The sequence below is a fragment of the Camelus bactrianus genome, chromosome 6 (assembly GCF_048773025.1).
Source record: "Camelus bactrianus isolate YW-2024 breed Bactrian camel chromosome 6, ASM4877302v1, whole genome shotgun sequence".
In the NCBI taxonomy this organism is placed as follows: domain Eukaryota; kingdom Metazoa; phylum Chordata; class Mammalia; order Artiodactyla; family Camelidae; genus Camelus; species Camelus bactrianus.
In genome coordinates this window covers 55,910,927-55,928,597 of record NC_133544.1, presented here as the reverse complement: position 1 = coordinate 55,928,597, position 17,671 = coordinate 55,910,927, and the positions used below count along the sequence as shown (strand labels likewise).

The 17,671-nt window shown below is 36.4% G+C and overlaps 1 protein-coding gene across 6 annotated transcripts in view; it reads left to right on the top strand.

Moving 5' to 3' along the window:
• AKAP6 (A-kinase anchoring protein 6) overlaps positions 1–17,671 on the top strand; it is a 563,915-nt gene that overhangs the window by 484,823 nt on the left and 61,421 nt on the right. For 2 of the 6 annotated variants that reach the window (XM_074365671.1, XM_045522643.2), the window contains one exon: positions 3,149–4,639. The gene's annotated coding sequence lies outside the window, so the exon portion shown is untranslated. Of the gene's footprint in view, positions 1–3,148; positions 6,459–9,526; positions 9,641–17,671 lie in introns of those variants that run through there. The other 4 variants (XR_006727664.2, XR_012507556.1, XR_012507555.1 and 1 more) reach the window with 4 other exon arrangements.

The window sequence follows — 17,671 nt, the reverse complement described above, 5'->3', positions numbered from 1 at the left end:
TCAAAGCAGTTCTGAGCATGACATCACATGACTGTGACCCTCACCAGTCGTGCCGAGATCCCGTCTGGAGAAGCCTCTGGGGTGCATACCTCCCTTTTTGATGCTCCGGGGATTTTTCCTCTCCCTTACGCAGATAGAGAACTAAAATGAAATGTAATGATACTCCGCTCCATCTTTAGACGTGGGGTAGGGAATGAGCTGATGGGCCTGTGCAGTGCTCACATCTTCCGGGCAGGGACAGTGTAAAACTATCAGCTAGCCTACCTGCCAGTTAGCAAGATTTGGTGGAAACCCTGTGGTTCGATGCCTGGCCCTGTCTCAGACAATGGGAGAAGCAGCCAGATTTTACTTCTGCAGAACTCACATCGCCCCCAAGTGACTTGTTGTCAGCCTAAGGCCATTTAAGTAGCCATATTTACCGGGCCTATTCAGTTTTTTCGGTATCATGTAGACAGAATATTTGGATGCCTAAACTTTTCACCAGTCATTAGCATCAGGTTACCTGGGTATACATATTAAAATATTACCAACAATGACAAGTTATTTAATTTCAAAATCTTGACACACCTTCGGTGTTAAATGTCAGGAACACATAGTAAGATTGTTTGGTAATTATGAAGTTTCATGTCTGTCAAAGCTTACTTCCTGTCATTGTTCTTCCTATAAGATTCAAAGAAGCAAAAGAAAAAGCTCTGCTTTCTTAAGCCATTTGAAAACCATAAGTTAGGGTGCTTTTTAATCAGGAGAATAAAATTCACAAAATTCAATGTGCTTTTTTTTTCCAGAAGTAAGTTCTCAAATGATAACATTATTGTAATGCATTCTAGAGGAACTATCACTTAGAATAGCAGATACAGTCTGCAACAGTAACAAGCGTTTTTTTTTTAAGATTTTTGGAACAGGTTTTTTATTTACTGTGTTCTAATTAAAAACCCACTGAAACTGAGAAGTTTTCACACGATCTAACGCAGTATGCATTTGTACCAATTTTCAGGTACACTGCTGTGCTATTCACTATTTTCATTTTTGTGTCATGTTTCTATAAAAAATAGGTCGGTTACAGCAAATCACATCAACTGGGTGGATCCAGATACTTTTGCCTAATTTAGAGGAAGCGTATAATGTATGTCTGGAGAGCCTCCTAGGACCTGCCTAAGAGATGTACTTTGCACTAATCTTTTTGCTGTATTCTGACAGTTATTTCTTCATAATGCTCATCACAAGCCTCTGATCTTTGGTGAATGATTTAACCCTAAACTTAAGGCTGGAGGGATAAATCCTGTAGTATAAAAATTTAACTCATCACATGCAGCCAGCATATACTTTTTTTCCCCTTTTGGTTTGCTCTGGTTTTCAGTGTTATGTTAGTGTGTGTGTGCGTGTGTATTTGTGTGTGTGCGCATGCGTGCGTGCGTGTGCTGTATTTACTTTGGGTGTATATATTTCCTTCAGAACCTTTTAGCTGTTTTGCCGTTGCTACTTTAGTGATATGTAAATAGTTGGTGGCCCATAAATTTTAGATTTTAGGCAATTGCTTGTATTTGTGCATGCTCACGTATACACACATACAGTAAAAAGTGCTGCTGCTCAGTCTTTCTAAACTGAGAAAGCTGTAAAAGCAAACTTTTCTCATGTACACAACACAAATTCTTACTGTTAATTGGTTGACATTAAGTCTTTAATATGACCCAGAGCTGACCAAGCAGGTTTAAGAAACTACTCTTGGTGATAGTGGATTAATTTTTCACTAAAAAATGTAAGTGTAATCTTACCTTATTTACCTTTAAAATCAATTCCATAAATCAAGGTTCTGGTGGATGTGAAGTGTTTTTGAATTGTCTAGCATGTCTGAATAACTAGCCCTGCCATGCTAAATAAAAAAAATGTTATCACCCATCACACACATACACACACTCAGATCTGTATCTCAGCCAATTTGGCCTGCCGCTTTCCATGTGGGCCAAGTTGAAAGAATTGATTATCCAGAGGAATTTAAATTCCAGCATTTGGTAAGACCAGATTTGCCTCACCTAAGGATTCCCTACTCAGTGGCCATCTTTCAAATGAGTCATGTCCTCAGCATTTGAACAATGCACCAAGCTCTTTCTTGGGTTACTGCATTATTTTACTGTACCAAATTCCATCCCATCTGTTCCTGTCTGTCTCTCCCTGTTCTTGATAACTTGCCTTCTTTCCCCAGCATCCTGTGGCTCAAGCCAAACCACATTTGCTTAAGTCTTTCTGACTCTTAAACAGGTTGCAAGATTAAAGAGAAAGAGAGAGCAAGACAGAAAGAATGAGAATATTTAGTTCTAGACGAACAATAAAGCAACCTGGCATCAGACTTCAGAACTCAGTTTAAACCCTGACAAGCAAAAGGCTGCTTTATTTCAGAGCTGGTCAGAGGACCTAAAGTAACTGCATCCTATATTGCCTAAACCTGGAATTTAATTGTTTCCTTACACTCAACAGGTTGGTTTTAGCTACTTAGAAATACGAACAACCAATTGAGTCTTAACAAATTTGCTATCTGAGCCATCAGAAGAACAGAAGTAATTAAATCATTCTCATTTGCACAATGCTGTCTGTACTTTAAATGAAATGCATTCGTATCTGAGCTAGAAGTCCTAGTTGTATCCTTTTATAGGCAAAGAGCTGAAGCATTTTTGGTATTATCACGTTATGAATATTTCACCATTATATAATAATGGAATTCCGCTGTCACACATACATCATTGAAGGAAGGGTTAAACCTCAGGGCCAAGGCTACTAGTTTGTGAATCACTGTTGCTGCCTTGCTGCATTACTTGGCATTGGCAGCCTTACATTTTCATGCTGATTTGAGGCTATCTTGAGTGTTTAAAGCTTAGCTCACAAGAAAAAGAGTAGATAAGATCCAGAGCAAAGGTCAAACAATGATTTTTCTTGTTTTCTTTAAACCCATGTCTTTAAAAAAAAAATCATTGTTTTTCACACTGATTCTGAAACATTTGGGCTATTAAAATCACATTATTTCATCCTCTTCTTTTAGAACATTAGCAGGTAGTTCTAAAATGGCAGACTTCATTGGTTCCTCAAAGGGGTTTGGTTTTGCAAATGAAACAGACCTTTCTGAAAACTTTTCTGTCCCTTTTTTTGTTTCTTGTAGATTAGCCTGGCTGCAACTCAGGGGTGGCCTCATCCTTCTGCCCTGGGCTGGTCTCTGGTTCCATCCTGTCACTGCCGTTTGTTACATTGACCTCTCCCAAGATGAGTCTTTCTTCTGAATGCGGTTGTCCACATGAGCCTTGTGATCTGGATGTGTGCACTGGTTCTCTTTAGGTGATTGTCTTTGAAGTTCAGCAAAGCTGCTTGTTCTCCCGTGGATTCCTGTCCCAAGCTACCTCTACCAACCCCACTTCTCTGGCGAGACTTTCAGTTTGCCTTCTCCCCTCCCCATCTACTCTTTAACGTTCTGCAGTTCACCAAATTGATGGTCCATTAAATTCACCTGTCTGGAATGCCCCCCCTACTGACCAATTTCATGTTTCAATCTGGATTTTTTTTTTAATGGTATGATGCCTATGTTTGTGGAAAGAGGTTTACCTAAAAGGCCAATATTTGATTTTATTGAAGCATAGAGAAGAAACACTGGTCCTTCTTTCAAAGTTAAGCAACTTTTAAAAGCACCATTTTATTTATCTCATTTGAAAAATAATCTATGCAGCACTTCAGGAAACAACTATAGGGTGTTGTATATTATAAACTGGTGACATTCTCCTATTAAATTATGTACAACATTTTCGTTTTTTATGCTTCTTGAGGTGGTAATGAGAAAAAAGTTTTTTAAAAAAGTGTGCCTTGCTGTATTTCTTACACCATTTATTAAAAAGCTGCTTTCATGGTAAAATTATGTTGGTTTGAGAGGAGGAAATAGCAAGGTTAAGATGTGTGAATAATTTCTGTATATATGTATAACCAAGTACAAACATTGATGTATAATGACAGTATAAAATGCTTTCATGTTTGTGATGTCTAGTGATGTGGAAAATATAAGCCTTAAATCCATTAGATTGCATGGTAATTAAAATTGGAATAATAAACATAGTTTATTGGGGGAAAAGGAAAATTAGTGATCTCTTCTACCTGTGTTCTTTACCATATTATTGCATCTGGTTCTGGAAAAATGTAACCATGTAGCAGTTTCCAAAATATCCGTATTGCATAAAAGACTTAAAAATTACTTAAACTACATGTGAAGCTTTCACAATTTTCAAAATCTTTCTGATCACTATAAAGATCTTGGAACACAAATGATTAAATGCCAGTTGCCCTAAACCAATAAAAATTTATCCTAGATTTTTTTATCTACTGATCATTAATGGTTTAGTGTGGGGTTTCAGGTATATATATACCTAATATATCTTATATTTATTTTATATAATTCTTTGAAATGGGTTTGATAGAAAGATGGTAGAAAAGTATAAAAGTTGATTATTTTTTGATTTAGACAATAGATTTAAGGTGTATTTATTTTGTGTAAGGAAATTAGCTAGAAAATAGTCCATGTTGGTCTTTACTGCTGTTGTTAAATGTAGTACTATGCCTACTAAAGTGCTTGACACATAGTAGGTACTCAATAAAAATCTGCTGAATTGAAGTATTGAATTTGGTAATATGGATGACAGCTATCTTTTCATTTTGAGAAAACGACACTAAAACACGTATAAACAATTAGAAAAAAAGATGTAATGCAATATAAAACCATACGTAATATATAATCAATTTACATCGAATTTCAAAAAGAAATGTTGTGGATTCCTATAGTCACAGGAATGACAATCACTCATTCAACTGATAATTCATTATCTTTTATCTGCAAGGCACTGTTCTAGATGCGGGGGATGCAGTGGTGAAAAAAGCCCTGCCCTCAGGCGACTTACCGACATTATGGACGAGGAACACACCGTGAGATTCAGGAGTTGTCCCACAGGTGAGGAAGAGAGCAGAGTGGTAAAGGAGGCACAAAGACAGAAGCAGCAGTGAGGGACAAGGAGAAAGGAAAGTGTTAGAAAGGAACGGAAAGTCAGACAAGAGAATGTAGTGAAGCTTTATTGCAGGGATAGTAGAAGAAAAGGTAAAGTGAGAGACTTAATGAAGGGTCTTTTAAAAAAATTAAGTTGGAGTTTTTGTATGTAATATGCTAGGTAGTAAAGAAACTTTGTAGAGTCTTCGTTTTGCCCCTGATTTTATTATTAGAACTTTAATAGTACCACACCAAGAACACTTAAAAATACTAGTCTATAATTCTACCATTTAATAGCTATTTATGTTGTGATGCCCCCTCTAATATTTTCCATATATATTTCTAAATTGATAAATCATTCTAGACTTTTTAATGGGTAGTAATTGGTTCAAAAGAGGTTTTAGGCAGACATCTAGCTGGAGTATTCAAAACGACCACAGCGGGCAGAGATTAGAGACAAATGACTCATTAGGAAGCAGCTGTAGATATAAATTAGGCTTGAGATGATAACAGAGCGCACTGACATGGTGGCCCAGTCTGGAGGGAGGAACAAGCGCTAGCGTCTTTGAAACACCTGAGAGAATTGGGATCTCCGTTGAGGTACTGGTATTATTTTATACACTGAGACAACCTAAATTTTCCTAGGGTACTAACTAATAATGCCAAGTCTAAGTCTACTGGTAAAACATCCAAAGAACAGACTGACCAAGATGTTCTGTTTACCTGTTATATGCTCACTGAAGACTCTGAAGTATTGAAAGTATTTGTTTATTAATTATGTACTTAGTACTATCACTGAATTTCTAGAATGACTTTCAGGCTTATTGAACAATGCTTTTTCAGGTTGGAAGGGATGGAATAGCCTCAATCTCTTGCCCTATGTAGGCACTACCCACCCCCCACCCCCACCAACTCACCCTTGGAAATAGTCACAATAACTCTGTCTACACATTTTAAGTGACAGTGATTCACTATCTGTTAAGGCAAGCTGTCCCCCCTCCCCCCTCCCCCCCCTCCTCCATTGGGTGTGTCTCTTTGTTAGAAAGTTATTTCTTAGATTGTTAAAATCTGCATAGTTCCTCCTTCCCCTTGCCTTTAACACTGCTCACCAGTCCTGGTTCTGTTCTGATGAACTGCTCAGCACATTTCTTCTCCTTTCTCATAGCAACCCTGAAGATAGTTGAGGCCAGTTACTCATTCTCTCCCAGCTGCTATGATTTCTGTTCCTCAGTTCCCTCCACCACCCTTCATATGTCATGATTTTCAGATGCATTTCAACCTGACTGAATGTTAACAGACTCCTTGAAATTGAGGAACTGTCTTCATCCTCATATATGTAGAAAAATATCTGAACATTTAAGTGGTAAGTTTTCTCTAAAAATATATTCAAGATATATGTTTATTCTATTATTGTAAATTTCAATAAATAAATAAATAAGTAAATAAATAAGAATTCATTACTTCCTTCAGTGGCCCAGTCCAGTGCCAGACTCATCTTGAATCTTTTCCTTACATCAAATCCAAACCTAACCTGTTTTCGTATAAAGCAGAGTTCCCCTTCCATTTATTCATTCAGTCATTCAACAAACATTCACTGAGTGACTATTTGTGTGAGACATTGTGTTTGGTGTTGAAGATACAAAAGCAACTAAAATGTGGTCTCTTCCTACAAAGAGTTTACAGTTTTTCTTGTGAAAGTGCCTTTCATGTCCTTGAATAGAGAAATTTCTCCAATTTAAAAAATGACTCATTTATTTTGTTTCCTATCTGTCTCCCTACATTTTCAAAAATCTAGTGAGAAAAACAATATGCAGAATTATCTTGATCTGACTACTAGAGGTGAAGTGGTTTTTGTATTTGAAAATTTCAATTACAGAAAAAAATTGTATTTCAGATTTCTGGTCACTGAATTAATATGCATCTTATGCAACAAGAGAACAATTTTATTTCAGGGCTTTTGAGATGCTGAGTTCAATAATTTTGTTGTGTTTGCTTGGTCCAACTTAGGTTTTACCAATGCTGTAATTCCTGGGAACAAATTAGATGCAAATATGAAAACACACTGAAATGATTCAGCCATCTAAGTCAAATTATTTTAATTTCTAAATGAAATTGGTATTATTTTAGAATTTTAATGAGTGCCTAATTTTTCAAGCACCATTTAAGTCTTATATTTCAAAATTTTCTAACTTGAACCAACTAAATTTACAACTGTCTTTTTTTCTATGTATTCTTTTTCTGATGTTTATTTTGAAAAAATTCAGGCCCCTATGAGTTGAATGAGTAGTACAGTGATATTTGCATACTCATTGCTCAGATTCATTTATTGTTAATAGTTTAGCACATTCATTTCATCTTTCTACACACACACACGCAAGCTCTTTTGTGTGAACCATTTGAAATTAAATTGTAGATCTGTAAATGCTTCAGCAGTCATCACCTATGAGTAGGACATTATTCTGCAAGTCCACAATACCATCCTCACACTCAGGAATGTAACACTGATACAATAATATCTGATAATACATATTCAGATTCCTCCAAATGCCCCAATAGTGTCCTTTTACAGCTGTTTTTGCTTTAATCCAGAATCCAAAGATCGTGCATTGCTTTTAGTTTTCCTGGCTTTTCAATCTTGAACAGTTTCCCTGCACTTTTATTCTTTCTTTGGTCTTTCATAACTGACATTTCTGAAGAGCCCAGTCCAGTCTTACAGACTGACCCACAAACTGGATGTGTTCAGTTTTCTTATTGTTCAACTCAGGGTAAACTTTCATGTCAAGTATAGTACATAAGTGATGTGTTTAATAGCTGCTCTTTAACAAGGAGTGAATCATCCACTGACATTCTTGATGTGTCTTGAAGTTCACAACTTACTCTTACAGCTCATGCTTCATTAGTCTAAGGCAGGGGTCAGCAGACTACAGTGTGAGCCTAATCTGGCCCACTGCCTATTTTTTGTGTTTGGCCTATGAGGTAAGAATGGTTTTGACATTTTTAAATGGTTGAAAAAAATCAAGAGTATTTCGTGACCTGTGAAAATTATGTGAAATTCAAATTTTAGTGTCCATAAATAAAGTTTTATTGGAACACAGCCATACACATTTGTTTACATATTGTCTATGGCCTGCTTTTGCACTATAACTGCAGACTTAAGTAGTGGTGATGGAAACCGGATGGCCTGCAAAGCCTAAAATATTTACCCTTTGGTCCATGACAGACAAAGGTTTCCCTGGTCTACAGTATTCTAAATTCTGACACCATTTTCTTAGAGGTAGATTTTCATTTGCAAAATCAATGCAATGTATTAGCACCTGCAATAGTTACTTTTTGCTTTCTAGCTTTTACTGAGTTCTTGATTTCAGTTTCATGTGTCCTTAGTAAATAAAATGTGCTTTGTTTCATAAACGTAAAGATTGTTTTACATCCACAATTGGCTTAAGGATTTTAATTTATTTCACTTTTATTACAGCCTGGCTTTGATTGATTTAGAGGGTTGGTCAATTACAGACCAAGTCATTACTTCAATCAAAAGCTTGAGGAAACTTGACACAACCTAAACTCGCTTCAGTTCACCAATTAACTGGAATCCTTTCTCCGAATGTTATTCTAAAGTAGTCCAAAGAAATTTAAATCCAGTCCATTTGAGTCAGTGTTTTCAAATTTATCTTCCAACACAAACAAAGGTAAAAACCATGATCAAAGATTCTTTAAGATACGCTTGCATTTCCTAAGTTCTGATCATAAGCAGCAATCTGAATTTAGCTAGGAAATCAGTAGTCACCACAGACCCCACTGTGGTCATAGCTGAGCACTCTCACTGAATGGAAAAAGTTCAAAAGGTAACAGTCTTTCTTTACTTTTTTCTTAATTCACCTCTGACAGCACTACCACCTCCCATTGTCAGGTGCCCAGGGAGGAGACACTCCAAGACAGTGGTCTTTTAGCCACTCTCTTCTCCTTAAAAAACAACCATATATCTTCCATATAACAGTGGCCTCTTAATTTGAGACTTGTCATGTATTTGCATTTCCAGAGTGAAACAAACAAAAAAAATGACATGTGAAAGTCAGGCCCATAGTATTAAGGTTTCTACAGCAAAGACGTTTTGGCCAATGCTTGAGACCATTCTGATCTTTGAAGTTATGTGAGGATTGTTTGTACTTGTGTTTTGAAGTAAGCCAGGGAATGCATAAAGCAACTTTTCTCAGTCTCTTTTTTTGTTGCAACACACAACTTGGAGGATGATTACATGTGTAAGGTACTTCTGACTTTTGCCAAACATCAATAAGGAATTTCCATTCAGGAAAGGCTCTGCCCCCTTCTCTCCCCTCATGATGGGGATCTTAATGCAACTGAATGGAGTGACATTAGTCTACGGATAGCTTCAAAGACAATATAACTCATACTTAAGCAAAAAGTGATTCCTAAATATTGGTACTTTATTATTGGTTAAACATTCCTTGGGCCATCATGTCTAAGAACCACTGATGTTGAGGCTTGCACTCTCTTGCTTGAAAGGAAGTGCCCCAAAACCTGGGAAAGGGCTTCCAAAGAAGGAGAGAGAATCAACACTCCTGTTCATGGATGTTCAGCCCCAGATACTCCACAACCATGAAGAACTTGAGCTTTCTGGTGAGTACATTCCCCAAGAAAAAGTGAATTTAAGGGAAGCAAATGTAAAATGTAGCAAAACTTGGCCTCAAATTTACATTGGAGAAACAGCCCACTTCAGTGATTTGGCCCAAGTAACTTCACTCCTTGTTAACCACAAAGGCTTAAGATATGGAGTATTAAGATTTTTCCAGATCTTCACAAAACCTTTTGTCTCTACCATGTAAGCTGCCATGTTCATCAACTTTACTATTGCTCGTTCTCCCTTCTTCATCTAATTTTTAATATGGGAAATTTGGACTAGGATAATCAGATGTGAAATGTGGGGTTTTTCCCACACCATCAGGACATAGAATGGATTTTATTAATTTAATAAAAATTAGCACTAATTAGCTAACTACATGACTCAATAAAAACTATACTAAAATTATTAAAACATTGATTTGTCTTTACCTTTAACCTGACATTAAAAAAAAAAAAAATCCCAACTCCCTATAAACAAATGGGCCATTGCAGGCATAAGACAAATATTATTCAGTAAAATTTATTCAAGGACTAAAATGATTTAAGGCATTAGGAACATAAAAATGCATAAGATCCTCTTTAAATCCCAATATTCCCTAACCACTGGTTTATAAAAAATACTCTAAGGTTTATAGCATTAGTCTGGTTCTATTAGTTGATCAAGTTACTTATAGTGTCAGCAATTCAAAACAAATAATTCCCTCTGTGTGTGTGTGTTTGCTTGCTTGCAAATATGTTTCATTTATTTTAAAGTGTCTTTTTATATAGAAATCCAAGTTGCTGAATTTTATCTTGTCATTAAAATGGTATGAAAAGCAAATCAGTCTTCGTATAGGTTCTCTCATCCTTGCCAGTCTCAAATGACTGATGATGCTTGCAGCAAGGTTTTGTGAAATGAAATCTCCTTAACTTTTCAGGAAATGTTTCCTTTTTTACATGTATACGATTTGCCCCTCTTCTAGACACTTTTTTCAGTGTTCTAAGTTCAGGATTATTCTCTTGTAATATTATACTAATGATATAAACTATATGGAAAAACATTTTTAAAAGGTAAGATTGCTCGTTATTTAAAGGCTAAGAGTCATTTTCAACATGAATGAACTATGTAATTGGTATATTTTTAAAAAAGATAACAGATTCTGATTGATTCAGAATGATTTGAACGGCAGAATATTCTTCTTAACTTAAGGGTCTAATTATTTAAGTCATATGTGACTTATTGGCCACTTAAACATTTTTAAACAAAATTTAATCTTTGATCATTCAGCATCAGCATAATGGTTACCAATTATTGAGTAAGTCAGAGGAAATCAGGCTAAATCAGTAAACACCTCTGGATATTTTTCAAATTGATCTAAATAATAACAAAATAAATCATTATCAATTGAGTGCTTACCATGTGCCAGTCACTGTTCTCATATTATGCCCATTTTATAATAAGGAAGCTGAGGACTGGAAAGGTAGGTGTTGAGCTGCACCCTGCAGGCCTGCAGTCCCTGTACTTGCCCAGCCTCCAGATCAAAGAAGGAGCCTGAAGTCAGCGACAGAGATATCAATGATTTAATGGATGGGGGATCTTACATGTCTGAAACAAGGTTCTGGAGCTGCACCCCATCATGTGTGGCGGCTGGCAGGGCAGGACAAGGTGGCAGTCTTCTCTACCAGGGGAAGGGGGAGATTACCTGTTATGGGGGGAACTGACATCAGATTGGCTCATTGGCTGCCAGTGAAACCAGCAAAGGGGCACACCCTTCACTGCCCCTTTGATAAACTATCATAGCGAAGACAGTTCTGATCTAAAAATTAGAACAATCACTGGTTGGGGCCAGGGACAAGTACATGGACATTTACTGATTAGGCTTTTTGATTAAGAGGGAAGATCAGTTGAGTAGGGTGTAGGTGAGGCAGGGACTAGTCAAACAGGAGAGGTGCAGAGAACAAGAGAACAGCCATCTTGGGTGGCCTGACCATGCAGTAGGCTAGTTATTATTTGTTTCCTTTTCATAAAAGCAGAGTGCAGAGGAAAAAAGCTGTTTTAGAAACTTACTTTCCACCTAGATAAATAAAGATTTAACAGAATTCACTTAACATCTATACGTATGTTACTAAATTTCCTGTCTCTATTACTTATTGAACATATAATTCACGCCAAAACTGAAGAAAGGACTTTCATTTTAAAAAGCATTTCTTATAAAAATTCTATACGAAGAAATGATAGCTAAATTAGCACTTGAAAAAGGCCAAAGAAAATTATATACTGTATATAATTATGCCTCATTATGACCTCTGCACATTTTCCAGAAAAGTTAGGCATTAAAAACACACACAACAGGAACACCTTAAAGGTCAGAGCCTGATGAAAGAAAAATGCAATAGTTAATTATGAAGGACGAGATTAATGTTCTAGTTGGAACATACATTTTTGCTTGAGAATACTTTAAAATGTGCACTTTCCCTTTCATGTGTTTTGTTTCATATCTGAAAGAGGTGGTAGAGAGAGAAAATTCAAAGTATAAGTATAAATTAAATTTTAATTTAATGAAATGAAAATGTGGGCTTTTTATGTGATTTTCCTTCACTTGGGTCTTTTTTCCCCTAAAGGTAATCTAGTTTTAAAAGTAAATACTGAGGTCTCAGTTTGTAAAAAATTTATCTCAAAATTTCTCATTATCTTCAAGAGATACTTCTAAGACAGCAGAGTTCCTGGATCATATTTGCTAGATTTCACCCTGGCAACCCACCTAATATTTAAAATAACAACAAATGACAACTTTTTAAACTTTTTATTAGAAAATAACTCAAGATTTACAAAATATTGCAAAAATTAAAATAGGACACTAATTGCGTTTGCCTATTGTTAATATCTCAGTCCATTTGCTGTATCATTTTCTATCTACTCAACCATATTTTTTTTTCTGACCTTTTGAAGATAAGTTATATACATCATGGCCTTTTATCCCTAAATATTTTATTATATTTTTCTTAATAAGGATATAGGCATTATTCTCTTATATTAAATAGTGCAGTTATCAACTTCATAAATTTACATTGATGTATTTATATTTATGGATATAAATATATGATATATTTATGAAATCTGTTTATTTAATCTACCTTTTACATTCTAATTTTGTCAGTTTCCTTAATAATATCCCCTTGTAGCATTTTTGCCATCTTCAGGACACAATTTAGGTCTTGAATTTAGTTGTCATATCTCTTTAATCTCATTTAATCTGAAAACATTTCTCCAGCCTTTCTTTGTCTTTTTACGACATTAGCAATTTTGAAGAATAGATTCTCTCTTTTTAAATAGATTAGTCCTCCTTTTGTGTGTGTCTGATCTCTCCTCATGACTGAATTGAAATCATGCGTTCTCAACAGGACTATTGCATAGGTGATTTTCAGTCCTTCTCAGGTTGTTGTATCTAGAGACACACAGTGTCCATCTGTCCCCCATTAGTGATGTTAATTTTGGCCATTTTATGCAGAAACACTTTAAAACAATGCAAATATCCTGCCCCTTCTCAAAAATTTCCCTTTATTTAGCATCACTGATAATTCTTGTCTGAGTCAATCCTTACCAAAATGGTTGCAAAATTATGATTTTCCAACTCTGCCATTCTCTTCACATTCACCAGGTGGCCCTTGGTATTCCACAATAAGTAAGATTCTCCTTTCTCCCCTATTGACCTATTTATCATAAATATGAATTCATTAATTTCTTCCTTTCCCCAATTATTTATAATTCATTACTATACTGAAGTTATTTTGATGCAGAGATTGTTCCAGATTTGGCTAGTGGGAGCCTCTTAAATCTAGCTCTTCAATTCTTATGACATCTTTTAAATAATCCCTTGCTTTCTTGTATAACAAGGTGTTCGGTCTTTATCTTGTACCAACCTGCCCCAGTTCTTTAATCAACCTTGGTTCTTTTTAGTATTGGTTGGTATTAGAGACTGAGATCTGAGTGGTAGGTGTGCTTAGGGCTACTGAGGTGTTTTTGCTTTTTGACTCTTTCAGCCAACAAATCTAGGAAATACACAAGAGTGTATGTACATATACGTACAAAGGCATATTCATACCTGCAGACGTATACACACACGTACAGACCTGCATATACACATACATAGACTTACTTTAGAATTCAGGAGTTGATACCAGTTCCTCCAATTTCAACTCATCTCACAGATTCTTTCTTGACTTCTCCAGTTCCATATTTGTATTTCTCTTCTTCCACCATGGGAACCCTGGAGACCAACATCAACACATTTACTCATTTGCTGAAGAATGTAATACATTTAAAATGGTTTCAGAATTGCTTCAGAACCATTATAAACAAACCTGCTAAAAAATTTCCATATTCATTTACAATTCCCCCATCCCCATATTGTTCCCATGCCCTCCTCCAACCCTACTCAAGACTGAGGGTGTGTGGTCAAATACTGTGCTCCAAAGTTCCTAAGTTAGATGTTGTGACTAAGTTATTGGTTCTTTCTCCTCCTCTCTTCCTCCCTCCCTTCTTTCCTTCTTTCTTTCTCTTATTTCTTAATTTCCTCCCTTCAGTTATGACGTTCATTTAAAATAAAATTAAGTTCATGTGTTTCCATTTCCTTTCAGTTTTAGGTTATTTTTTCTTCCTTCCCATATTTATGGGCTTAATGTTATTTTGGGGGTATGTAAGATATTAACTTGCTTTCCATGGTTGAAGCTACACAGAAAGGTATATTCAAAACACTGTCACTTCTTCCCCTATCCCATCAACCTTATTTCCCCTCAGCCCTTGTTAAGTTTGAAATTCCATTGTCTTCCGACTTGTTTTTCCTGTTTCTTTCTGTAATAGTAAGCAGATATATATGACTATGTTCTTATTTTCCTTTCTTTCCAGCACAAAAGGTAGCATACTACCCATGTCTTTTGCCTTTAATTTTTTTGTTTAATAGTATCTCCTGAAAAATCACTCCATATCAGTTCTTGAGATCATCTTCATTCTTTTCTATAATTATATAGCACTCACTGAAGTCACAACTTCTTTGAAGCCCCTTTGTAAATGCAAAAGGAGATTTGGAGTATATTCCATGACCATATTAAGTAAAAGGATTCATGACGAGAAATTTTCTTCAAATAAGGTGTTGGCATAAATGCCTATATCTGCTCTGTTTGTTTTCTAAGAGCAGCTGTGTTCTGAGTCCATGTTTTCAGGCTTCTTTTGACTTTCCTCTAGCAGTGAGCCCTATCCTCCAGTCTCTTAATTACACTCAGTGCCATCCTTACCCCCACCAACAACTGGCAACTTATTCTAGGTCTAGAAACATGCTTAAATATGTGTTGTCATAAAAAACTTTCTCTCAGGAGTGTCACCTCTGTTGTACCACTGCACAAAGACTCCCAGCTGAAGGGGCCAGTCAGGATGAAATCCATCCAATATTCTGCCAACCGAATCACACCAGCACACACGTGGGAATATGTCTCCCCAGAGCAAGGGTCAGATTTCACTAATTTTTAAAAAGGCACCACAGAGTCTAGCAACAGCTTCATCCCCAATCCTTCTTCCTGATCATGTGACCGTAGTATGTCCTACATTATCTGAATTCTCAGCAGTTTTAGGCTGGTGTATCTCTCCCATCTGTTCTCCCTCTGCAGTCTTATTTCTGCCCTGTCCATTCTACTGAAATGGCTCAACTACAGTTCCTCAGGAGATTATAATCCTACCAGACCACAAAGGGGCATCTGGCACTTGAAACCTTTCTTGAAGGCCATTTGTCCTTTGACTTCTGAAGCCCACAATTCTATTTTCTGCCTCCTACTTTTGACACATGTGTCTCTTTCCTCCCTTCTCTACTCAAGGTCTTTCTCTGGGTTTCCTTCTTTTCCTCTCTTTTCACTCTGGAGATCCTGAGTTATTTTCTACTCCCATGATTTCAACTTACCTCTAGCTATGCGTTCCAGCCTTTCATCACTACGCTTGCCTTTGCTCAGGAATTCTAGATCTAGGTCCATTTATCCAACTGCCTTTTCAGCTAATGGTTTCCTTAGGACCTCAAACTTTAAAACCCAAACTGTTAATATTTTTTACTCTTACATGATTGTCTCACATAAAGACATTAACATTTTCCCATTTGTTCAACATTCAAATTTAGGAATATCTCTTCTCTCTCGCTCTCTCTGTCATTCTCTCTCTCTAACCCTCTCTCTAACTAGAAGAGGCCTGATGATCCTTCTTCCCCACATTTTGAAAGCTTCCTTGTTTAAATACTTCCTATTCTCACTGCCATCCTAATGCTGAGAATCCCCATGACTCACACATAGTTCATAGCAGTGATTTTCTGATTCCTTATTCATTTTTGGTTCAGGCATAGTGATTATCACTTTGCCTCACACATTTCATTTAATCAAGTCCTTTGTGAATATCTAAATTTGTGATCTACTAAAGCTACAGACAATGCTTGTGAAATATAGCCTTATTTTGAAGGTAAGTTAATAACTTTGGGACTCTCAGTCCTTAGTCTGTAGAAGACTGGAGGAGCTTGTGCAAATGAAAATTCCCAGTCCCCTGATCCAGTAGATCTGGGGTAGAACCTAGTAAGTGTCTGTAGAACACATGCATCAGGTTATTCTTTGCAGGTATTACACTGACCAAGCTTTGTTAGTCATTCCTCCAAGCAGTCCCTAACCTACTACCCAATCTATGTTGGAGATCGTATTTTTCACACATATTTATAGATTACCTGCTTTCAAAAGTGATGTGTGATGTGAGGCAGCTTATAATAAAAATCACAATTCAGTGGAAAATCATTAATATAATAAAAGACATGAGCCAAAAATAAAATAGTGAGGGAATAATTATTTGAAAATCCAGGCTAAGGGAAAGGACTAAAACTAAGCATAAAAATTGACTCTAAGCTTCTTAACAATCAAGATAAATAAGAAAACATGACCAATGAGGGTCTTCCTTATCTAATAAAAGGAAGTAACTTTCTTCTGCACCTGAATTTTGGGAGAAATTTGCCATGTGCGTCTTTATTTGGGGACCACTGAATAACATGATAGATAATGGGATTTAAATCTATTTTTCTTTTTTAAAAAGAAGTCCGCATAGAGCGACTTCTTACAATAAGCTTAGATGAAAATTGAGGGCATAGAATGTTTGCATTTGGAGAATCTTGAAAATGCCTAATTGGGGGATTCCTTCAATAATTCCTTCCAAGTATCAATAGTCTCAGCTAGGCTTTTGACAGGAGATGAATAATACACAATGCAATTTGAGGATACCACTCATTTGTACTCACACATAGTCTACATTTGTGATTGAAAAAAAAAAAAGATCTGATGCATAGACGACAAAGATGCTGTTTCCCTGCAAAAATAAAAAGACTTGTCTGATATTTCTATCTTAATGGAGAATCACTTCGCCTCTGTACAACAGTCAGCCAAATGAGCACTTCGAACGGATCAAGGGCAGTTCTCACAAAGCATGTCTGCACAAATTGATGGAAACGCCAGAACTCTGTACCATAAGGCATAAAGGAGATGGCCTATCTTAGAAATGTTTGAGGATAAGAAGTTCCAAAGGTCTGTCTTGACCACAGAAGATCCTTAACATGACCCCTGTAAAATGTTTAATTTTGAGACCAACTGCATACCAAGAATTAACCAGGTAGATCACAAATTTTGATCCTAGGGAATTACATGTGGCAGTCAGTTGAGCAGACTAGTTTAATGTTATCCATTTAGACGTCAAAGTATGCCTGCCAAAGTTGATCATTTTGGTTTAAGGAGAATTAATATTTAGCAGCTTTTCCTGATGTAAGTTGGCCAACTGGCTGAATTGCTTGTCAGAGCCACTTCTGTAACCATATAGGAAGGCAAATCATCAACACGTGAGAGGTGCTTGTCTTGCTGTGGCTGGGTCATCTAAAGACAACCAATTTGTTCAGTTATAAAATTAAAAGGAGGGCACTTGAGATCCAGCTCTGTTTTATGCCATTTAAAATAGACATTTCATCTGTCAAAATGAAAGCATATCCTAGT